The 25,135-nt window shown below is 50.9% G+C and overlaps 1 protein-coding gene across 4 annotated transcripts in view; it reads right to left on the bottom strand.

Moving 5' to 3' along the window:
* EPHB2 (EPH receptor B2) overlaps positions 1–25,127 on the bottom strand; it is a 216,242-nt gene extending 191,115 nt beyond the window's left edge. For all 4 annotated transcript variants that reach the window (XR_005719120.1, XR_005719121.1, XM_040229551.1 and 1 more), the window contains exon 1: positions 25,092–25,127. The gene's annotated coding sequence lies outside the window, so the exon portion shown is untranslated. The remainder of the gene's footprint in view (positions 1–25,091) is intronic.
* Positions 25,128–25,135: the final 8 nt, after the last annotated feature.

The raw sequence follows: 25,135 nt of genomic DNA, 5'->3' as shown, positions 1-25,135 counted from the left end.
TGTCATCTGCATATCTGAGGTTATTGATATTTCTCCCGGCAATCTTGATTCCAGCTTGTGTTTCTTCCAGTCCAGCGTTTCTCATGATGTACTCTGCATAGAAGTTAAATAAGCAGGGTGACAATATACAGCCTTGATGTACTCCTTTTCCTATTTGGAACCAGTCTGTTGTTCCATGTCCAGTTCTAACTGTTGCTTCCTGATCTGCATACAGATTTCTCAAGAGGCAGGTCAGGTGTCTGGTATTCCCATCTCTTTCAGAATTTTCCACAGTTTATTGTGATCCACACAGTCAAAGGCTTTGGCATAGTCAATAAAGCAGAAATAGATGTTTTTCTGGAACTCTCTTGCTTTTTCCATGATCTAGCAGATGCTGGAAATTTGCTCTCTGGTTCCTCTGCCTTTTCTAAAACCAGCTTGAACACCAGAAAGTTCACGGGTCACATATTGCTGAAGTCTGGCTTGGAGAATTTTGAGCATTACTTTACTAGCATGTGAGATGAGTGCAATGGTGTGGTAGTTTGAGCATTCTTTGGCATTGCCTTTCTTTGGGATTGGAATGAAAACTGACCTTTTCTAGTCCTGTGGCCACTGCTGAGTTTTCCAAATTTGCTGGCATACTGAGTGCAGCACTTTCACAGCATCATCTTTCAGGATTTGAAACAGCTCAACTGGAATTCCATCACCTCCACTAGCTTTGTTCATAGTGATGCTTTCTAAGGCCCACTTGACTTCACATTCCAAGATGTCTGGCTCTAGATTAGTGATCACATCATCATGATTATCTGGGTTGTGAAGATCTTTTTTGTACAGTTCTTCCGTGTATTCTTGCCACCTCTTCTTAATATCTTCTGCTGAAATGGAGTACTTGCATGCAATCTCAAAAACGACAGAATGATCTCTGTTCGTCTCCAAGACAAACCATTCAATATCATACTAACCCAAGTCTATGCCCCAACCACTAATACTGAAGTTGAACAGTTCTATGATGACCTACAAGCCCTTCTAGAACTAACACACACACAAAAAAAAGATGTCGTTTTCATCATAGGGGACTGGAATGCAAAAGTAGGAAGTCAAGAGATACCTGGAGTAACAGGCAAGTTTGGCCTTGGAGTACAAAATGAAGCAGGGCAAAGGCTAATAGAGTTTTGCCAAGAGAACACTCTGGTCATTGCAAACCCCCTGGTCCAACAATATAAGAGATGACTCTACACAGGCACATCACCAGATGGTCAATACCAAAATCAGATTTATATTCTTTGCAGTCAAAGATGGAGAAACTCTATAAAGTCAGCAAAAACAAGACCAGGAGCTGACTGACTCAGATCATGAACTCCTTATTGCAAAATTCAGACTTAAGTAGAAAGTAAGGAAAACCACTAGATCATTCATGTATGACCTAAACCAAATTCGTTACGATTATATAGTAGAAGTGACAAACAGATTCAAGGGATTCAATTAGACAGAGTGCCTGAAGAACTGTGGATGGAGGTTTGTGACATTGTACAGGAGATAGGGATCAAGACCATCCCCAGGAAAAAGAAATGCAAAAAGACAAAATGGTTGTCTGAGGAGGCCTTACAAATAGCTGAGAAGAGAAGAGAAGCAAAAGGCAAAGGAGAAAACGAAAGATATACCCATTTGAATGCAGAGTTCCAAAGAATAGCAAGGAGAGATAAGAAAGCCCTCCTCAGTGATCAGTGCAAAGAAATAGAGGAAAACCATAGAATGGGAAAGACTAGAGATCTCTTTAAGAAAACTAGAGATAACAAGGGAATATTTCAAGCAAAGATGGGCTCAATAAAGGACAGAAAAGCAATGGAAAATATTAAGAAGAGGTGGCAAGAATACACAGAAGAACTATACAAAAAAGATCTGCACGACCCAGATAGTCATGATGGTGTGATCACTCACCTAGAGCCAGACATCCTGAAATACGAAGTCAAGTGGGCCTGAGAAGCATCACTACAAACAAAGCTAGTGGAGGTGATGGAATTCCAGCTGAGCTCTTTCAAATCCTAAAAGGTGATGCTGTGAAAGTGCTGCACTCAGTATGCCAGCAAATTTGGAAAACTCAGCAGCAGCCACAGGACTGGAAAAGGTCAGTTTTCATTCCAATCCCAAAAAAGGGCAATGCCAAAGAATGCTCAAACTACCACACCATTTTACTCATCTCACATGCTAGCAAAGTAATGCTCAAAATTCTTCAAGCCAGGCTTCAATGGTATGTGAACCGAGAACTTCCAGATGTTCCTGTTGGATTTAGAAAAGGCAGAGGAACCAGAGATCAAATTGCCAACATCTGCTGGATCATCGAAAAAGCAAGAGAGTTCCAGAAAAACATCTCAGTTCAGTTCAGTCACTCAGTCATGTCCGACTCTTTGTGACCCCATGGACTGTAGCACGCCAGGCCTCCCTGTCCATCACCAACCCCCGAAGTTTACTCAAACTCATGTCCATTGAGTCGGTGATGTCATCCAACCATCTCATCCTCATTTGTCCCCTTTTCCTCCTGCCTTCAATCTTTCCTAGCATCAGAGTCTTTTCCAATGAGTCAACTCTTTACATGAGGTGGCCAAAGTACTGGAGTTTCAGCTTCAGCATCAGTCCTTCCAATGAATATTCAGGACTGATTTCCTTTAGGATGGACTGGTTGGATCTCCTTGCAGTCCAAGGGATTCTCAAGAGTCTTCTCCAACACCACAGTTCAAAAGAATCAATTCTTAGGTGCTCAGTTTTCTTTATAGCCTTACTTCTGCTTTATTGACTACGCCAAAGCCTTTGACTGTTTGGATCGCAACAAACTATGGAAAATTCTTCAAGAGATGGGAACATCAGATCACCTGACCTGCCTCATGAGAAATCTGTATGCAGCTCAAGAAGCAACACTTAGAACCAGACATGGAACAACGGACTGGTTCCAAATCGGGAAAGGAGTCCGTCAAGGCTGTATATTGTCACGCTGCTTATTTAACTTATATGCAGAGCACATCACGAGAAATGCTGGGCTGGAAGAAGCACAAGCTGGAATCAAGATTGCTGGGAGGAAATATCAATAACCTCAGATATGCAGATGACACCACCCTTATGGCAGAAAGCGAAGAACTGAAGAGCCTCTTGATGAAAGTGAAAGAGGAGAGTGAAAAAGTTGGCTTAAAACTCAACATTCAGAAAACTAAGATCATGGCATCCAGTTCCATCACTTCATGGCAAATAGATGGGGAAACAATGGAAACAGTGACAGACTTCATATTTTGGAGCTCCAAAATCACTGCAGATGGTGACTGCAGCCATGAAAATAAAAGACGCTTGCTCCTTGGAAGAAAAGCTCTGACCAACCTAGATAGCACGTTGAAAAGCAGAGACATTACTTTGTCAACAAAGGTCCATCTAGTCAAGGCTATGGTTTTTCAGTGGTCATATATGGATGTGAGAGTTGGACTATAAAGAAAGCTGAGTGCCAAAGAATTGATGTTTTTGAACTGTGGTGTTGGAGAAGACTCTTGAGAGTCCCTTGGACTGCAAGGAGACCCAACCAATATACTCTAAAGGAAATCAGTCCTGAATATCCATTGGAACGACTGATGCTGAAGCTGAAACTCCAATACTTTGGCCATCTGATGCGAAAAACTGACTCACTGGAAAAGACCCTGATGTTGGGAAAGATTGAAGAAAGGAGCAGAAGGGGATGACAGAGGATGAGATGGTTGGATGGCATCGTCAACTCAATGGACATGAGTTTGAATAAGCTCTGGGAGTTGGTGATGGACAGGGAAGCCTGGCGTGCTGCAGTCCATGGGGTCACAAAGAGTCAGACGCAACGGAGCGACAGAACTGACTGACTAGAGTCTGCCAGATTCCTCTGCCCATGGGATTCTCCAGGCAAGAATCCTGGCGTGGGTTGCCATGTCCTCCTCCAGGGGATCTTCCTGACCCTGGGATGGAAGGCACGTCTCTTACGCTGCCTACAGTGGCAGTGTAGCAGCACTTGGAAAGCCCCCATATAAGCTTCCGTTCCCCCATCTGTAGAGTGGGGATAATCGTACCCACTCCATCGGGTTGTTGTTAGGGTTAAGCAGGCTTTGACATGTAAAGGACTACGTGCCTGGTGCACTGTAGGAAGCTCATATATGGTGGCTAGTCCTCCATTCATTCATTCCCTCATTCATTCATTACCAAGCACCACTGTCTCCCAGGACGCATGGTGGGTACTTGCAAACAAGAGTCAAAGTCGCACGGGAACCTAGTCAGGCACTCTGAGATGACTGGAGGGATGGGACAGGGGAGGGGACGGAGGCTCGAGAGGGAAGGGATGTATGTATAATTATGGCGGACTTTTGGCAGAAACCAACACAACAACACTGTAACAAATTTTTTAAATTATTTGCGTAAAATTAAAAAAAAAAGTCCTGCCTTCATGAAGCTTACATTCTTACAGGGAGGACAATGACTAAATGATGCTTTGTTTTTCTCGTTATTATTCCTGCCAGTTGACAGAAGGGCAAGCTGAAGGCTGGAATGGTTAAGTCATTTTTTAGATGTCCATTATTTATTTTTATCCCATGTTATTCTCAGAAGGGCTAGAGGCAGATGTTAAATAATTTATCCAAGTCTCTACAGCTAGAAAAGGGAACCACTGGCTTTAAAGGTCTTCTCTCCCTTGGAAAGACTTTTAGCGGCTACAGACCTAGTTCCTGGCCTGCAATGGGCCTACTGTGACCTCAGGCAAGGGTAGGCCCCTGCTGGGCCTCAGTTTCCCCATGTCTGGCTCTAGTATTTTGCATCCTGGGATGGCTCCTGGTATGCTGCCTGGATTGTACAGCCTCTGTGGGATTGCTGAGCCCTCGCAAAGTGCCCACAACCCTTCCCTGGCACTGAGGGGTGAAGTGGGTGGGCTGGGACAGGCTCTCTGGAGAAGCTGGAGGGTTTCTGGAAGGGGAGCAGGGGCCAGGCAGACATGTTCCCTCTGCCATGAAGTGAAGTGAAAGTTGCTCAGTTGTGTCCGACTCTTTGCGACCCCATGGACTGTACAGCCCATGGAATTCTCCAGGCCAGAATACTGGAGCGGGTAGCCTTTCCCTTCTCCAGGGGATCTTCCCAACCAAGGGATTGAACCCAGGTCTCCCGCACTGCAGGCAGATTCTTTACCAGCTGAGCCTCAAGGGAACCCCAAGAATACTGGAGTGGGTAGCCTATCCCTTCTCCAGCAGATCTCTGTGACCCAGGAATTGAACCAGGGTCTTCTGCATCGCAGGCGGGTTCTTCACCAACTGAGCTATCAGGGAAGCCCCTCACTCTGCCATGGGCCCCACCATTCTGGCCCCCTTCCCAATGTATTCCTTATGTCCTGGCCCCTCGTACAACCAGAGGAGCTGGCTGGGCAAGATTTGCTTGCACCCAGGGTATAGTTTAATCCTCCGGGTCAGACCCATACAACCCCTCCCTGCCCGCCCCTCCCGCACTCTGGATCGTCCTCCGACATCAGCCTCCACAGCCCCTGAACCAGTCCCTGCTTTTGATTTCCTTCCACGGCTTCCTATTGCCTCCAGTATCAAGTTCAAACACCACAGCTTGTCACTCAAGGCCCTGCTTCCCTAGCTCAAACCTTCTCCCAGAGCTTCATCTCCCTTTTCTTTCTTTTATATATTTTCATTCACTGTGGTTTTTACAGGGCTTCCCAGGTGGTGCTAGTGGTTAAAAAAAAAAAAAAAAAAAAAAAACCCACCTGTCAGTCAATGCGGGAGACATAAGAGACTCGAGTTTGATCCCTGGGTTGGGAAGATCTCCTGGAGGAGGGCATGGCAACCCACTCCAGTATTCTTGCCTGGAGAATCTCCAAGGACAGAGGAAGCCTGGCGGGCGACAGTCCACAGTGTTGCAAGGAGTCGGACACAACCGAAGCGACTTAGCATGCACTTAGCATGTGGTTTCTACAAACCTGCCCTGCTCCAGCCTCTCGGCCTTTGCTCAAGCTGTCCCCTCTGCTAAGAACGTTCTCTGTTCCATTCACTATGTGTCAAAAATCCTACTGGGCTAAACATGCCTTCCACCAACCCAGGCTGGAAGACATTTCCCCTTTGCAGTAAACAATATCCCATCTCACACCCTATATATCACATCACTGAACATCTCTGAACCTGCCTTTTTATCAGCAAAATCATTGTTAATAACTCTGATCCAGGGTTGTTGAAGGGAATAAATAAGAATGTGTCAGAAGAGCAGCCAGTATAGTACCTAGTACTCAACAGGGACTCAGCGGTGAGCAGTTGCTATGATGCTGCTGCTGCTAAGTCGCTTCAGTCGTGTCCGACTCTGTGCGACTCCATAGACGGCAGCCCACCAGGCTCCCCTGTCCCTGGGATTTTCTCTAGTCAAGAACACTGGAGTGGGTTGCCATTTCCTTCTCCTGATGCTGATGACGGAAGAGAAAGAGGAGAAACAGAAGAGAAGGCGAAGGGAAAGAAGAGATGGAGAAGAAGGAATAGGAAGGAGACGTCATCAATCCCTCTGTTGGGACGTCACTCCTTGACATGAGAGTGTCAGTTCTTCTTTTTTTTCTTTAAACATTTTTATTTACTGTATCGAGTCTTAGCTGCATCGTGTGAGATCTTTCATTGGGACATACAGGATCTCAGCTCCTCGACCAAGGACTAAACCCGCGTCTTCCACACCGCAAAGTGAGCCCCCAACCAATGGACCACCAGGAAGTGCCTGAGAACGTCAGTTCTCATTAATTCCTCTCTATGTCCCAGCATACTGGAGGCTTTCATAAATGACTATTGAATGAATGGACAGAATGAAAGGGCGGACGGATGGGGAGAAGGAAAGAAGCTAGGACTGTGAGAGAGAAGAAAGGACGTATGGACAGATGAATGGGACAGATAAGCCTGGAGGAGACTGAGCGTGCTCTCCCAGAAGTCTAGCAGCACAGCAGCCCACTGGCAGCTGAGGTTTCTGGGAACAGATGCCAAACCTGTTCCCCTGGCTCCAAGCTCCTGTGCTCCTAGCCAGCATCAGGCTGCTCTCAAGGTTGAGCGAGTGGAAGCTCAGGGCAGCTGATGCCCCCGGGAGTTCCAACTCTTTCCCCACCTGTCACCAGCCTCTAAGAGCACCAGCCCCTGACAGCAGGAACATAGCTCCAAAAGTGTGAGCCAAGTCAATGGGAAAATAGGATTTATTTTACAGAAATTCACTTTGGGGGCCAACTTCTTTGGAACTCCCCAGTGCGGAAACGTTGGCAAATCCACAGTCAATGGCTCAGAAGGTTCCTCCAAACCTGGGGAGTGTGCAGTTTGCCAGCTCTTTTTTTAAGTCCCGAAAGTGGAGAATAAGGAAATATCACAATCCAGACGCCAAAGAGAATCTGAGGGGGAGAAATGCACTCTGGGTTTTCAGGTTTGTTCCTTCGCCCATTCATTTATCCAACCATCTAAAAGGTGCATCAATTTTGCCATTATCCATCCGTCCATCCACCCCAGCCCCTCCACCCATCCACCCATCTCTCCACCCATCCAATCCACTCAGTTGCCATAAAACCATCCTTTGCTCTCTCTCTCTCTCTTGATCCATCTATCAACGTGCCCATTACTGACCCAACCATCCAACCCATGCAATTACCCATGCACTCATCCTCTATCCAACCAGCCATCAATCACTCAAGCTCCTATCCAACTGCTCAGCTATTTACCTCTCAAATTGTCCTCTATTCAACCAGTACGACTGAGGATCTGCCAGGATGGTTGGGGGTAATCCAGATGTGCTGACACAGTACCCAGGACAGTCTAACCAAGGCAGTATAGAAGAGGTATGTAACAAGGTGCCACTGAGAACACAGTGGTCACCAAGGACAGTTCAACTCTACACATAGACGGGGGAGGGGTCAGAGGGGTCAAAGCAGGCTTCAAACAGGAGACACTCGAGCTTGGTCTTAATAAGCAGCCAGAGAAAGACGGTGAAAAGGGTACCCAGGTAAGGGGGCAACAAATATGCTGGATTCTAGAAATCCCAAGGCCTGAGTCCTCATAACTACCTAGTTAACTGTGGACCCTGGGCCAGTCCCCAGTTTTTCCAAGTCCACATGCCTCTATAATAATGCCCTCTTCATTCTCACAGAGAAAGGCCCGTGTGCATCTACTGCTTGGAGCAGAGTTTCCACGTGCCGCCCTGGTGGCTACAATAAGGGTAGGCCTGATGGGGAGGAAAGTGGGTCCCTAAAGTTCTGTGCGACAGGATTTGCTGTCAAGCAGGCACAGGTGTAAATCCCAACCTCACATTTTGCTCTAAGTGACTTACTTTTTGAGTCTTATTTATTTAGCTAGCTAGCTGGGCTGGGCCTTTGTCGCAGCATGTGGGATCTCTGATGTTCGCTGTGGCATCTTTGTTGCACCATGCAGGATCTTTAGCTGCAGCATGCAAGCTCTTAGCTGTGGGATCTAGCTCCCTGACCAGGGATTGAGCCTGGGCCCCCTGCACTGGGAGCGCAGAGCCTCAGCCACTGGACCACAAAGGAAGTCCCTCTTCCTTCTTTTGAGAATGAAGACACCGCTAATAGTTTCCTCCTAGGCCACAGCGAAGACTGAATGAGGTAATGCAGGGGGATTCCCTGGTAGCTGTAATACCAGCTATTCCTCCCAACTGCTACCAATTTTCAAGTCCTACTGGGTGCCAGGAAAAGTGATCTAAAATGGTGGTTAAGAAAGTCAGCCTTAGACCTATATGTATCAATTCTCAGTCAACATTAATTCTTTGCCCATATCAGCAATTTATGTTCAAATGGTTCAGAAAAAAAAAATACACACATACAGGTACTCTCATACAAAAAAGGGTACAAATATGGCAAAATGTTCACCATTGCTGAATCTAGGTAAAGGATGGGCTTCCCTGGTGGCTCAGTGGTAAAGAATTCACCTGCCAATGCAGGAGACGTGGGTTCCGTCCCTGGGTCAGGACGATCCCCTGGAGTAGAAAATGGCAACCCACTCCAGTATTCTTGCTTGGAAAATTCCAAGGACAGAGGAGCCTGGTGGGCTGTAGCCCATGGGGCTGCAAAGAGTCAGATACCACTGAACACTGTTTTAATTACTGCTATTATTATCAATCATTGAACTGCTGAGAAACTGAGGCTGAGAGGTTGGGTAAACACCTGCTTTTCAAAAACACCTGTTTTTTTCTTTTAATTTCTGAAACACCATGATGCAGTAGGTGGTATTATCCTCATTTTCCAGATAAGAAGCCAAGGCTGAGAGGGAAATGAGCTACCCAAGGCGACACAGCTAGTGAGTGGAGAAGCCAGGACGTGGACAGCCTGACTATCTCGAGTCCAGGATCTCGCCCCAGCATCTCCTGCCTCGCCTGTGTCCCTGGACCCAGGCCAAAAGGGGCCGGGCCTCATCGGACCCATTCAACTCCAGCAGAGGCCATTCAGAAGGGAGCCCTGCGCTTTGCTGGCGTGGGGCTGGGCTTCGGGGCGGCCCGGGAACACCCAGCATCAGGGCCTTCTTGGTATCTAGTGAGCGCGTCCGATTGTTCTCCTGAGAGCGGCAGGAGCTGCCATTTGAAGCCGTGGGGAGTGACAGCTGACACTGATGGGGACAGGCTCACGACGACATCCCGGCCTGGGGCCCTGACTCGAACAGACTCCCTGGGCCACATGGCCTTTCGTGGGTTCCAGAAGGGCCCCACAGGCTCTGGCCAGGGCTGTTCCCAGGCTCTGCCTCCCCGCGAGAGGCGGAGAAGCCCCCATTCAGGCGGGACGCATCCCACTGTGCGCTAAGCCGCTTTCTCCCCACTTACACGTTCAGATGCTTTTTGTCCTTCCGGCTTCCCATGGACTCAGGCCAAGTGACAAGTTGGTGCTGTGGACATATGTCGTCGCCATAATGGGAGTGTTGACCCCACACTCTCTGCCTGCTGGGCCCAGGCAGCTTGCACCCCGCCCCGGTGCTTGGCGTGCCCCGTTCTCAGCCGCACAGGCCTCTTTCCAGCTCCCAAAGACACCACGCGCTCCGGGGCCTCCCCTTCGGATCTCTGCAGATGCTGTCCTGCTGTTTGCCTGGAATGCCTGCCTGCCTTGCCACTTCTCCGCCTGGCTGTTCCTCGACAAGCATCGTGGAAGTCACCGTCTATGAAACTTTCCTAACTCCAGTTTATCACGGAGGAAACTGAGGCACAAAGAGGTAAGTAAGTTAAAAGGGGCCAAGGCTTGGGATTTGCCTGGAGGTCCAGTGGTTAAGAATCCGCCTGCCACTGGAGGGGACGTGGGTTCAATCCCCGTTCCGGGAACTCAGATTCTACCTGCCATGGGGCAACAAAGCCCACGCACTCTAGAGCCTGTGAGCTGCAACTAAGGAAGCCTGCATGCTTAAAGTCCGTGATCCACCGCGAGAGAAGCCACCGCAAATGGAAGTCTGTGCAGTGCAGCTAGAGAGAGCCCCCACGCTACAACAAAGACCCAGCACGGCCAAAAATAATTAAATTTTTCTAGAAGGGCCGAGGTCAGGCTGTTTGTAAATTTCAGAGCCAGAGGTTCTACTCCAAGAACACACACCTCCCACTGCACCAACTCTGCCCGCGAAGAAGAACTGGAAGGAAGACATGCTCTCTGCCTTTAAATAGCGTAGATGCCTGCCAGAAGGAGCGTCTGCTCCTGGATTGTTCTGGAAGGCAGGAAACAGAAGCCATGGAGGGAAGTTCCAGGAAGACTCTCCAATTTAAGATTAAGAGGCACTTCTGACAATGTCACTGCTTACCAGCTGTGTGTGTGTGTGCGCGTGCGGCGTGCATGCATGCTGAGTCATATCTGACTCTTTGTGACCCCATGGGACTGTAGCCCGCCAAGCTCCTCTGTCCATGGCATTCTCCAGACAAGAATACTGGAGTGGGTTGCCATTTCTTCCTCCAGGGGATCTTCCCAAACCAGGGACCGAAACTGCGTCTCTTGCACCTGCTGCATTGGCAGGCAAATTCTTTACCACTGTGCCACCTGGGAAGCCTGTGGCTACCAGCTGTGTAGCCTTGGGTAAGTCACTACAGCTCTCTGAACCTCAACTTCTCCATCAGTAAAATGGAGGTAACAATGCCCTTGCTATTTCTCTGTCCAAAACACCTCAACTAGAGCTTGAAACTGGCAGCTCCTGAGCCAAATTCAGCCGACAAATATGACTTAGATTGGCCAGGACTGTATTGTAGAGTTGAGCAAACATTTAACAAGTTTTTCTATAAATATCAGAACTTTGCAAACCAGAAGTTCGGGCAAAACTGAGCCCTAATCCCCGCACAGCAAGATGGTCAACAGTGGGTAGCACCTGCCTTCTTTATGTTATTATTATTATGTTTTTGGCTGTGCCACGTGGCATGCAGGATCTTAGTTCCCTGACCAGGGATTGAACTGGTGTCCCCTACAGTGGCAGTGTGGAATCCGAACCGCTGGACCACCAGGGAAGTCCCACTTGCTTTCTTTAGACAAGACATGCACCCTCCTGGGGACACTGCTGTCTGTCAAATATCCATTCACAACCCGGCCAACTCAAGAGTCTAGGGTCTCCAGCTGGGACTCTTAGGGTTTGGTTGGTTGTTAATTTATTTTACTGTAACTCTGTTTAATAAGTTCAAGAAGGAAAAGACTGAATCTGTCTCTACTGAATCAGTAGAGACAAGGGCTATATAAAAAAGACATAAATGGGAATTCTAGAAACAATATACTGGATGCTATAACAGGAGATTAGACTCTGCGGAAGAAGGCATAAGTACAAAGGGGACCACCGGAACAAAACCATGAACCTCCCTAAATACCAAGTGCATTTACATAAACCAGAGTACAGAATGCACACCTCGTGGAAAAAGGAGCACAGCAAATAAAGTGCACACCATCATACTGGGTTGGCCAGAAAGTTCGTCTGGCCAACCCCCAAAAATATCACAACAGAGTTGAGACCCAACACATCCATTACATCAATAAACATGAGCAGGATTAACTCACTTATTAAAAGAATAAGACCTAGGCATTGAGTAACAAATCTAGAGCGCCAAATAATAATTCAGCTTCCCTTGTGCAAACAAGAGACGCACCCAAACACATTTTTAGTCTTTTCTAAAAATAAAAGAGAGACTAAGGGGTGTCAGAAGGACTGTGTCTGTATTATCTGTGTAGGCTTGATTCCTATTCAGTCAGCAACCCCATTTCCTGCTTAACCGTTTGACAATAAAACTCGCTAACGTGTTGCTTATGGTCTTCAACGCTTCACTGCGTGCACATATCTCCGCAAGCCCTGTGCCACCCTGTGGTCCCAACTTAGGTCTGACAGCAACTGGCCAACCAATGCCTCAGACGTTTCGGTTTCCCCCAGCGCTTCCCTGCTCCTACGGTGGCCCCCAGCCAGGGTCGGGGTGACAGACCGGTCACCCCATTACAGGTTCTTTTTGTTTGTTTTTTTACTTTATAAAATTTTATTTAAGTATAGTTGACTTACAGCATTGTGTCAAAGGATTTCTTTTTTCCTGGACTGCACAGCTTCTAGGATCTTCGTTTACATGTTCTTTTATAGTTGAATGAAGAACACAGTTGCTCCTTGACATGGCCTTCTGAGGTGGTTAAATCATGATCCCCTATTTACTGATGAGAAAACTGAGGCCCAGAGGGGTGAAGTGACCTGCCCCAGGCCACAAGGGTACCTTGGCCCCATCCTCCAAATTCATTCCTACCAGCCCAGGGCCACCTCCTCCTGCCTGATCCTGAACAGCTACGACTTGGGCTGCTGCGGCTCCCTTTGTGGCCCAGCTGGTAAAGAATACGCCTGCAATGTGGGAGGCCTGGGTTCGACCCCTGGGTTGGGAAAACTCCCCTGGAGAAGGAAAAGGCTACCCACTCCAGTATTCAGTATCGAGAGTTGCAAAGAGCTGAACACAACTGAGCGACTTGCACTTTCACTTTATGGCACAAACATCTATTCAGTGCGTATCATGAGCCAGGCCTTGTGCTGGGCAGGGGACAGGGTGAAGTGCAGGGTCCCTGTCCTCTCGGGGGAGGCAGACAGCACAGGAAGTCAGTGCAGCGGTGGGATAGGATGGAGAGCAGGAAGGGCATGAGGTTTCTGGCTCCCGGTTACCCACACCCTGGGCGGGACTAGAAACTCCCTGGGGTAGACTGTCCCGCAGTGTGGTCACCGCCTATACCTGCTGTCACTAAACAGAAAGCCGCTTAAGGGGCCGAGGGACTTCCCCGGTGCTACAGTGGTTAAGGATCTGCCCTCAAATGCGGGGGACGCAGGTTCGATCACTGCTCAGGGAATTAAGATCCCAGGTGCCACCGGGCAACTATAAGTCTGCACACCGGGGAACTAAGTCTGCACACCGCAAGTAGAGAGACTGCACGTCACAGCTAGAGAACCTGCACGCCGTTAACTAGAGAGCCTGCACGTCACAACTAGAGGACACGTGCATCACAACCAGAGAGTGCGTGCACCGTACCTGGGGAACCCGGACACCACAACTAGAGAAAAGCCCACTCTCCGCAACAAAGACCAGTGTAGCCAAAAAAAAAAAAAGAGGGAGGGAGGGAGGGGGTTGCTGAAGCTACGTTTGGACCACAGGTCGGCCCAGAACACGAGGTGTGTGCACACGGTGAGGGGGGTGTTTGGGGGCCGAGCATCGCCCCCAAAGACACGCTGAGGACCACGGGCAACACACAGGTGAATGCTGCGTGTTGAACCGTTCACAGCACACGGTGCTTCCTTTGAAAGACTGAACAGAAAATCGAGCCCAGCGTATCTCCTCCCAGTCTCTGGACTGGATGAGGAGGCCTGGGATGCATCTGAGATGGCTCTGTGACTTGCTCAACTGCAGGGGTGGTGTTTTGTGACATCACAGTCCAGGCCTCAAGGAATCTTCCGGTTTCCTCTTTACCCTCTTGGGAGCTAGCCGCTGTGGAAAGCTCGGTCTAGACTAGTGGCGGGTGAGCGATCTTGAAGAGTGGGGTGGGGGGGCGCCTTCCCACCCTCCCTACCAGGGCCTCAGAGATGTAGGAGAGGCCACGGCAGACCTTCCAGCACAGCCCGGCTGAGTGCAAGCTCAAGAGTGATCCAAGCTGACACCACACGGAGCAGAATAAATGTCCAGCTGCACCCGGCCACGCCACTGAGTCAGGAGGAATAACACACCACTGTGGTACTGAGACAGTATGTTTTGGGGTGGCTTATTAGGCGGCAATGGATAACTGATACACGTCCCAGGGGCAGAGCCCTGGCCTTTGTCTAGCTCTTCCCTCCTTGCCTGGAGCCTGGCACCGGGCATGCAATCCCAGAGCTGGAAGGAGCCTCCGAAACCACTGAGTCCTGCCCCCTCATTTGAGAGAAGAGGTAGCTGAAGCCTGGGGAGGAGAAGCAATTTACTCCAGATCGCAAGAGAGACTAGAGGCTAAACAACACCACCACCACTAACAGGAGAGGCGGGGCAGATCTAGGAGGCAAACTTGAACCCTGGAGGACCCAGGCAAGTAACACAAATGTGTGACGCAAGCTGATGGAGAGCTCCCCGCCCACCCCCCCCACCCCCGCCCTGCCCCAGCCCACGCTCACGTGCTCTTCTGAAGAGGCAGTCACTATTCGGCTCCAGCCAACTGTGGCCATGTGGGAATGTGGGCCTAGAGAAGCCAGATTGTCTGACTTCTCACAAAGCCAGAAACAGGATTTCTCTGTAAACTCTCCTGATTTTTAAATGTTGGCTAGGAATTCAAATTGAATCGAGGATCTCTGAGCCGTTGAGAACCGCCTTGGGCTTCAGGCATGGTCTGGCCACTGCCCTCCAGAAAGTCGCCTTATTCCCCCAGGTCTCAGTTTCCTCACCTCTAAAATGGGCCCCATGGTTCCCGCCCACTTATTGGGTTGCTGTGAAAACCCGATGAGCTAATGGGTTTAGAAACACAAGCTACAAATGGCCCTGTGACTGTTCCACAGCCTCTGTTCTCTGTGGAGGCACCCCTCACAATGTAATGAGTTAACACCCGATTTGTCTAAGTTAGAACAACATTATTCTGACCATTATGACAGCTATTGCTTCTTTATGGCAGGTTTGTGAGTTCCAGAACCCTCCCACTTGCATTATCTCAGGATGTTGATGGAGTCAGAGGCTGGATGGCTGCCTTGGAGACCCTCGTCAGAGCCAAGCCTTTTCTCTGAGCTGAGAGGTACATTCCAGAGGCTGCTGGAAGGTGGTGGTTGCAGAGCAGGAGCTTCAGAGTCCTCCAGGCCTGGGTTCGAATCCCTGCCTCCTGCTCCCTAGTTATGTGTCCTTGGGCTAGTTGCTTTCTGAGTTTCAGTTTCCACATCTATAAAATTGGCACAATAATAAAACCACCAGTGCAGCCGTTGAGGTAGTTGCGTAAGATGACGTATGTGGGGTTGGCCAAAAAGTTTGTTTGGGTTAATGGAAAACCCAAACAAACTTTTTGGCCAACCCAGTACAATGTCTTTAAGCAGAGCATCTGGCTGTTTTTATTATCATGTATGGAAGTTGGTGTGAATTCCCTAGTAGTTGAGGTGGTAAAGAATCTGCCTGCAATGCAGATTCTTGCAACGACCAGGTTCAATCCCTGGGTTGGGAAGATCCCCTGGAGAAGGGAATGGCAACCCATGCCAGTATTCTTGGCATGGAGAATTCCATGGACAGAGGAGCCTGGGGGGCTACAGTTCATGAGTTGCAAAGAGTTGGACACAACTGAGCAACTAACATTTTCACTTTTTCATGGAAGTTGGTGGCTGGGGGCCAAGGGTCAGGAATTAAGTTGCGGTGATAGAAGATCCTGTCCCTTTCCTGGGGTTAAGGGAGGCTGACTTGGAGGGGGGATGGGCTCTTGTGGAAAACCTGCATGGGAAGCAAAGAGGCAGGCTGGAGGGACCTCTCAACGACTCAGCAAGAGTCAGATAGAACTTAACTCTGTATCTTTGGCTTTTTCCTGGGGTGAAGTGGAGAGGGATGGGGAAGAGCTGCAGACAGAGTTCTTGAGTAAAACGGCACCCACATCCCCCTGCTCTGAATGCAGTTTCCCACTGGTTTTGAGAAATAACAGCCACAGTTAATATTTTCTGTGCACTCATCACATGTACGATACACATTCAGTTACAAACACAAATTCATCCTTCGTGGACTGACCCATTCATTCATCATTGCCACCTCAAGAACTAATAGCCAGGACATGGAAGCAACCTAGATGTCTGTCAGCAGACGAATGGATAAGAAAGCTGTGGTACATATACACAATGGAGTATTACTCAGCCATTAAAAAGAATACATTTGAATCAGTTCTAATGAGGTGGATGAAACTGGAGCCTATTAAACAGTGTGAAGTAAGCCAGAAAGAGAAACACCAATACAGTATACTAATGCATATATATGGAATTTAGAAAGATGGTAACGATAACCCTGTATGCGAGACAGCAAAAGAGACACAGATGTATAGAACAGTCTTTTGGACTCTGTGGGAGAGGGCTAGGGTGGGATGATTTGGGAGAATGGCATTGAAACATGTATATTATCATATGTGAAACAAATTGCCAGGCCAGGTTTGATGCATGATACAGGATGCTCGGGGCTGGTGCAGAGGGATGGGATGGGGAGGGAGGTGGGAAGGGGGTTCAGGATGGGGAACGCATGTACACCTGTGGCGGATTCATGTCGATGTATGGCAAAACCAATACAATATTATAAAGTAATTAGCCTCCAATTAAGATAAATAAATTTATACCCAAAAAAAGAAAACGCATATTCTCTGAGAGCTTAGAGGGGACAAGTGGACTCCAGAAGTCCCAACATCAAATCCTTCACTACTTAAGAAGGGAGGGGGCTTGGGCGGATCACCTAAGCTCTAGTGAAATGGGGACAAAAAGATCTACCTTACAGGGCAGTCATGAGGACTGAATGATATATCTGTATGTGAAACGCATGGAGCTTGGTAGGCATTTATTTAATAAATAGCAAGTGCCCTTAAAAAAAAAGAAGAAGAAGTGAGGGAACCAGGACTCAGAGAGGTTAAATAACCGACCAGAGGACACATAGTAAGGGACAGCCTGACTCCAGACATCCTTGTAACCCCTAGGCTCTGCTGTTTATAGAACAAGACAGAGAGTGGTCAGGGCTTGGCTAAAGGGCTCTGGGATTTCAAAGACAGGAGCAAGTACTCCGGCAGGGAACAAGGGTGCTGACATTTCACAGTCCTGACAACGGATAAACACTGGCAGGGCTGCAGACCAGGCTGCTCTGCTGGCCGCTGTATACGGGACCTCCTTTAACCCTCACCACGAGCCTCCGACAGGCAGTATCCCCAGTTTACGGATCAGTAAACTGAGGCTCAGACAGCACACCGCTTGCTCAAGGCCACAGAGCAGACAAGGTCTCTTCCCTGAGGATAGCCTTATCCTGAGGGGGCTGCAGCAGGGCTCCAGATAGCTCCAGGAAGCTCACTGAGCACGGCCCAGGCTAAGGTGGTCTAAGCAAGCCCCTCGCCCCAGGTGATACAGAGGCACCTGGAAGACAGGTGTCTCCTCTCCACCCTCCGGAAGGCACCTGCTTTAAAAGGCCCTAAAACCCTAAAATGCTTCCAAGGCAGCCTTATCAGACAGTTGATCCCAATCAGGAAGCTTCCAGGGGCTGTCAGATAAATGGCCCACCCCGTCTCTGAGAGGTGTGCAAACATTCTGCCCTGCCCCGCCCTGCCCTCCCCCTGCCAAGCCTCCTTCCGTTCACCAGCAGGCCGGCGGCCTGGGCTGGTGGGCGCTAACTCGGACTGACTTCACTTCGTTTTGGCCTTTTCCACTTTCCTGCTGAGGTTTCTCTTCCTCTGTCCCAGGAGTCCCCGCCTGCCCAATGGAAAGACCTGGGAAGTGAGTTAAAAATTACTGATCCCTGGGCTCCAGCTGGATGTATCAAATCTCCAGCAAAGTCAGGCAAGCAGGCCAGGCCACAGGATGGGAGGGGGCTTTGGTCAGAGGTGCAGGGCGGGTCCACCACTGTCAGGAGGCCCTCCTGGTCTCACCTCTCCACCCTTGTCCAGCCCAGGCCTCCTGTCACCAGCCAGTTCTATCATCAGCCCTTTCCTTTATGGGTCTCTCTGCCTGCAGGGGTCCGACCGCCACCCTAAGCTCATAGGTAAGCTCTGGGCAGGCGAAGCTGACCAGCTGCGACCCTGGGCCTTGCAGAGTCCCCGGCGCAGCTGCCCAGACTACCTGCCCCCACCCTGGCTTTGGGGTTGATGCAAAATCTTGATGAAGTGGAGGCAGCCAAATGCATTAGGAAGGACAACCTCTGCCCCCTGGGAGGGTCTGGGGCCACAGCAGGGCAGAGGGAGCTGGCAGTGGGGTCTCAGGACCAACCAAGGATTCAAACCCCCGCACTGGGAGCCTGGGTATGGGCTTGTGTTTTCACAACTGTTTTGAGAATCTTCTGAAAGCTAAGACCCTGCTTCCTAGGAAAATCTACGGTCACGGCCAACATTCTATTATAATTTCAGGGTGATCCCAGGGTCCCATAACTAAGACCCCAGTTGAGAGCCCCTCTTCCAATTCCCTGCCATGGTAAGAAGCAAGTATTTTCCCCTGACAGAGCCCTGAAGAGAGAGGCAGAGATGGGGCTCTGGGCCTGCTCACACTTGGGGGGTCGCCATCCCAAGGCGGGAGCAGTTGGGAGTCTGTGTGCTGGGTTGGGGGAGACACTGAAGTTTGGTTTGTGGACTGAACAATCTGAATTCCAGAAAGAGGGGAAGTGAATTAGGACACAGCCATCACCGATCACAGGCGCTCACTCCAAGGACGAGGACTTTGGAGGGGCTGAGAACAGCCTCTACACAGAGAAGTGCCTGACACTTCTTTTTTTTTTTTTGACTCTATTTTTATATTGGGGTATAGCCGATGAATAATGTTGTGATAGTTTCAGGTGGACGGCAAAGGGACTCAGCCATACATATACACGCATCCACTCTCCCCCAAACTCCCCTCCCATCCAGGCTGTGACGTAACATCAAACAGAGCTCCCTGTTGCTATACAGTAGGTCCTTGTCGGTTAGCCATTTTAAACAAAGCAGCGTGTACATGTCCATCCCAAACTCCCTAACTATCCCTTCCCCTCCTCCTCCCCCGTCGTGTGCCTGACACTTTGTGTGGGTGTCCCCAGGAACCCCTGAGGAAATGGGAGTCCAGCTCCTTGCCCAGGGCACACACAGTGTGCAGGGCTGGGGGGTCTGAACCCAGGTCTGATTGTCCAGAAAGGCCGTGCCTTTTCTCCGTCCCACAGGGTCCTGGAAGTTGGCCGCCCTTGTTTCCCACTGAAGTCGGAATCCTTTCTCCCCACCCAGCACCTGACATGGAGTGCCTGGCGACTCTTTTAAAACATATGGATGGATGGAGGAATAAATGAATAAGTCAACTTGCTTTTGAATTCTACAGCATTCGGGCTTTAAATCTAAGCTCTGATTTCCTGGCTAAGACGAGTACATGAAAGCAGCCTCCTTTAAAAATGAGAAGCAGGAGAATAAACATAAAAGGAAAACCAATTCTAAATTAATCCCACTGAAGGTCGCTGGATCTCAGATAGGTAATGCCCCAGAGGCGGGCCCAGCAGAAGGCTGGGCTGGGGGTGGGAGAGACAAGACGTGTATGGGGGGAAGGGGCGGGCAGTCTCCCTCGACCCCTGTAAGGAGCGGACTTGCCTGGCACAGAGCTGCCGCTGGTCCATTTGAATCCTCAGCTCTGGCTGAACTGATCTCTTTATTATCCCCAAACATCTTCCTGCATTCTGTATCTCTGCTCACATCTGCCCTCTGCTTCTCCCTCTGGGAAGATTTCCTTCATCTCCCCGGCCCTGGGACTCCCTCCTTCGTCTCTGTATCATTCTCCCGACACTTACTGTATAGCACAATATAATGTATTCATTCATTTGCTCACTCCGCACTCATTCATTCATTCAGCGTCCCTCAGCTCCTTTAATTTCAGGGCACCGGGTGACTGGGTTCAGTTCAGGGCACAGGGAAGATAAAAACCTCAGGACTTCCCTGGCAGACCAGCAATTAGGGCTTCACGCTTCCACTTCGGGGGCCATGGGTTTGATCCCCGGTGGGGGAGACGAAGATCCCGTAGGCCGTCTGCTGCTGCTGCTGCTAAGTCACTTCAGTTGTGTCCGACTCTGTGTGACCCCATAGACGGCAGCCCACCAGGCTCCCCCATCCCTGGGAGTCTCCGGGCAAGAACACTGGAGTGGGTTGCCATTTCCTTCTCCAATGCATGTAGGCCGTCTAGTGTAGCCAAATAATAATAATAATAAAATTTTTAAATTAAAAAAAATAAATTTAGAAAAACCCTCTTGTCTCTTGGAGTTTACAGTCTAGTGGGCAAGATGGACACTAAATAAGGAAAGGAACAAGTCTCTGATGCCACTTTGGATGGCAGTGGGTATTCTGAAGTACGACAAAACAGGAGAGATGAACGTGCCTGAACTGAGCCTGTGTTAGATGAGGTAATCAGGGAAGGCCTCTGGGAGGCAGCATTTGAATGGAGCTCTTTTCACCACTCCTGGGCTTCCCTGGTGGCTCAGATGGTAAAGCATCTGCCCGCAATGCGGGAGCCCCGGGTTTGATCCCTGGGTTGGGAAGATCCCCTGGAGAAGGAAATGGCAACCCACTCCAGTATTCTTGCCTGGAAAATTCCACGGACAGAGGAGCCTGGTGGGCTACAGCCCATGGGGTCACAAAGAGTCAGACATGACTGAGCGACTTCACTTTTTTGTTACCACCGTGGACACAAAACTGAGCTCCCTTGGGGAGCTCACTGCCTAGCCAAGAACAGACAAGCTGGCCTTTTCTTTACTGTGCAGGACAGGTTCTAGCCCATGTGAACATTTCCACATACTGGAAGCCAGTGATCTTTCCAAAAACAAATCTGGCCAGGTCCCCCGTGGCTCAAGAACCTTCAGTGGCTCCCCAGTGCCCTAAGCATCAAGCCGAAACTTCTCAGCCTAATCCCCCTTTGCTGCCGTTAACACCCGTCTCCCTCAGATACACCCAAGTATCACATACTAATCATCATGTCTCTAGGTCTTTACACACGCTGTTCCTTCTTCCAGGCTAAGACTTTGCCTCCTCTAGGTCCCAAAGTCAACCTCCTTAGCTTTTTGGGAACACAGTTCATTAATATGGCAGGTGGCTGAGAAAGTTTCGAGGCAGAGAGAATGGGAAGTAAGAAAATGAGGCAAGGAATAAAGCTATAAATGACAAAGTAACTGGCTTCCACCCTACATGGCTGCTGATCCCGCAGGTGGCGCACGACTGCCTCCTGGCAGGACCCAGGACACACTTATCACATTGAACCTCGCCAACGGCTTCCCTGTCAGTTTGTCCTGTCTCCCCGCCTGCCCCAGGGCCTAGCACGACACCAGCTAGAAAACACGCTCCATAAATATTTGGAAACCAAAAGAACGAATGTATGGGGACTTCCCTGGCAGTCTAGTGGTTAAGACTTTGCCTTCCAATGCAAGTGGTGCCAGTTCGATCCCTGGTAGCAGAGCTAAGATCCTGTGTGCCTTATGGCCAGAAAATCAAAATGTACAGTGGAAGCAATACTGTAACCAATTCAATAAAGACTTTACAAGTGGTCTATATCAAAAAATCTTAAGGAAAAAAAAGATCAAATGTACAGAGGAGATGGATTTTCTCTAGACTTCAACTTTTGGATTCCACCTAGTGGCTGGTCTGGGCCTCCCTGGTGGCTCAGCTGGTAAAGAATCTGCCTGCAATGTGGGAGACCGGGGATCGATCCCTGGGTTGGGAAGATTCCCTGGAGAAGGGAAAAGCTACTCACTCCAGTATTCTGGCCTGGAGAATTCCATGGACTGTATAGTCCATGGGGTCGCAAAGAGTCGGACACGACTGAGCAACTTTCACTAGCAGCTGGTCCACCACTGGCCTCTTCTCCTGTTGGACACAACCCTGGGGGCACTACCATCCTCTCAAAACATCCAGATGCTCCAGACTTAGGTTTCCTTTGGGGGTCTCATGGTTTGGGGAGATACCAAGCTTGCCATCCTAACCTAGCCCCCATGCTGTGTGCTAAGCTGCTTCAGTAGTGTCTGACTCTTTGCAACCCTAAGAACCATAGCCCACCAGGCTCCTCTGTCTGTGGGATTCTCCGGGCAAGAATACTGGAGTGGGTTGCCATTTCCTTCTCCGGGGGATCTTCCCCCACCCAGGGGTCGAACCCGCATCTCTTACGTCTCCTGAATTGGCAGGTGGGTTCTTTACCACTAGCGCCACCTGGGAAGCCCAACCTAGCCGCCCTCCCCACCCCCCAAAGCTATACACATCCTGTCTCCTCTCTCAAAGGCTGGGAATTTTCTAGACCTTAACGCTCAGGACAGCACGGTTACTACGGGGTAGGAAGAGGGGGATGGGCCAGGAGTGGCGGCTGTACATCCCTGGGTACCAGGAGACCCGAGGGCTGCCCCTCAACACTCCGGGCTTCAGGTCTGCGTCCAGACTGTCCTGCTCCCGGGAGGCTCCCGTCTCTTCGGGGCTGTGTCATGAACGGCACTGCCCATCTTCCATCCCTCAGAGGCCATGCAGATCTTCAAGGTGACTTCTTCCGGTCCATTATCTGGTCTGAATCTCACAGACATGCCTGTGAGACAGGCCGGACCAGCGTGATTACCCTCACTTGGCAGATGAGAACACTGAGGCTCAGGGAAGGCAAGGAGGGTGCGTGTGAATCCTAGGAGGCTAGGTCGAACATTCTGGACTCAGGGAAACTGAGCTCCCTGTAGGGCAGGGAGCTGGTCTGGGGGTCCCCGAGTAAGTGAGAAGCCAGGCCCCTGACCTCCACCTCACACCATCTCCCCCTCTGTTAGGCCAGCTCCTTCTTAACGCCTAATGGACTAGACTCCAGAGTATCCAGGGAGCAAAGGAAGAGCCTGAAGCAAGGTTCGGGATGCCCGCTGCAGCCCGCCTCCCAGTCTGCCCCCAAGTGGCAGCCCACGCCGCCACGCCCTCCTGGGATATCAGCAGCTGATCAGCCCTGTGTCCAGGGCCGAGGGTCCGCTCTGGCCAGAGCCCACCAGATTCTGACCGCCCCCCCGCCAGGGCCAGGCCTGGACAGACGTGGCCCTTCCATCTACCACCCCCCACCCCCACCCCTGTAATTAAAAACACACCCAGGGCCTTTTCCAACACGAGAGGGGCCAATTTTCTTCCCCTCCAGCACCGCTGACTACAACCCAAAGAGCAATATTTATGCCAAGCTCCCCATAATACTGTAAACATCCCAACGTATAGCGGGCCAACGCATGAGTCATTTCCCCAAAGCCAGAGCTAATAAGTGGTACCTCAGCCCTATTCCAGGGAGCTCCCGCCAGCAGCCAGGTCTCAGGGCTGCCCTGCACACCCAGGGCTCGTGGCACCCTGGTGCCCCAAGGGCCCCACGCCGGGAAACCTCAGGCAGCCGTCAAACCCTCCAGGAGCCTGGGGACAGCTGCTTCCGTGCCAGAAACTATGGCTGCCATCCAGGGACACCCCCTCCACCCCCTGAATTGCGGTCACTAAAACACTCATTACTGAGAGAGAAACTAAAGTTATCGCATGGGATCCCCCATCCGTCCTTTCCCAGAGTCTGTGGGCTCCATGCCTGGTTCCATCGGGTTATTTTTGGGTTTGGTTTTTTGGGTTTTTTTGAGCTGCAAGAGGGAAATGGGCTTCGCATCACCCCCAAATGGCCCAAGATGAGGGTACCGCTCGGGCCTAAGGTGGCAGAATCCTGGAGAGGTTAGCCTGTTTAGGGATGAGAAGACCAGCAAAATGAACAGAGCACAAGTTTCCCAGACTCCAGACCCCCATTCTATTTTTATCACCCAAAGGCCAAGCGTGAAGAACTGGCTTTTCTGAGCCTTGGTTTCCCTTTCTAGTAAAAGGAAGTTAAGACTCTAACCCATCTGGATTCCCTGGAAGGCTTATTTTGGGGAATCCAACAAAATTGCTGGTGGGAAAGCACTTCTAAAGCTTCAAGTACCTTGTCAACTGTGCCGCACGTTGTAAACCACAGTACTTTGCATATAGTGCAAAGTACTTCCTAAACTGTAAAGCGGGTTGAAAACTGTAAAGTGCAGTACACATGAGAACCATTATTCACGTTCATTTCTTGCCCCACAGGCTCGGCCATTTCTGGGGGACACACCCAGACCCCAGTAACTTTCCTTCCAGAGCAAGCTGGCTCAGGAGGCTGGGCAGCCGCCCTGTTTCCTTGGGGGTCGGGTGGGACCGCCACACGAGGCCATGGGGGAGAGGGCCCAGCGACCCTAGCCAAGGCCAACACATGGCAAGAGCATCTGGTCTGGCCCTGGCGGCAGCTGGAGAGTTCCCGGGGCTCCAGCAGCCACGCTGAGCTCTGCCGCCAGCGGGGCGGTGGCCGGCAGGGGTGCCCGGAGACCCCGCGCGGCCCAGAGATGCCCACGGACCCATCCCCCGCGCAGTCCTCCAGGGGAGGGGACCCCATTGTACGCCGCGGGCGATGGGCAGGCACCGGCGCGGGGTGCTGGCGCGCTCACTTCCACTCTGCCAGTCCCCCCTCTTCGGGGCTCCGACCCCATCCCGGGGGCGCGGACCGGGAACCCCCACCCCGGACCAGTCATGGTGCCTGCCTCCCTCCGCTCCCTGCCAAACTTTCCAGCCCCGACTGCGCTCCGGGCCTCCCCACCCCCCGGCCGGCGCCCCTCCACCCGGTGCCGAGTAAGGCCAGGCCGGCGCGCAGAGGGGTGCCCGGGCCGGGGGCGGCGAGCGCGCGTGGGCAGCCCCCCGGCCCTGGGCGGCGCTCGCCGGGCTGGCTACAAAGCCTCGGCAAGATGGTCCCTTCGCCTCCTCCTGGCACAGTCAATCAGCGCCCGCCGCTCCCGGGAGCCCGCGGGGCCCGCGCCTCCCGGCGCGGCCGGACACACCTCCCCGCGGCCACCTGCGCCCGGCGCGAGCCCCGGGGCAAACTTTGCGGGGCCGCGGGGCGGAGGTGGGCGCCGGCGGCCGCCAGTGCCCGGCCGCTCCCCGCCCCCATCGCCCGGCCGCCCGCCCGCCCGCTCACCTTCCACGGCGGCGAGCAGCGGCAACAGCAGCAGCGCGGCCCCC

The sequence above is a fragment of the Oryx dammah genome, unplaced genomic scaffold (genome assembly GCF_014754425.2).
Source record: "Oryx dammah isolate SB20612 unplaced genomic scaffold, SCBI_Odam_1.1 HiC_scaffold_27, whole genome shotgun sequence".
In the NCBI taxonomy this organism is placed as follows: domain Eukaryota; kingdom Metazoa; phylum Chordata; class Mammalia; order Artiodactyla; family Bovidae; genus Oryx; species Oryx dammah.
Note: the sequence above shows the minus strand (reverse complement) of the source record. Positions and strands in the feature narration are given on the sequence as shown.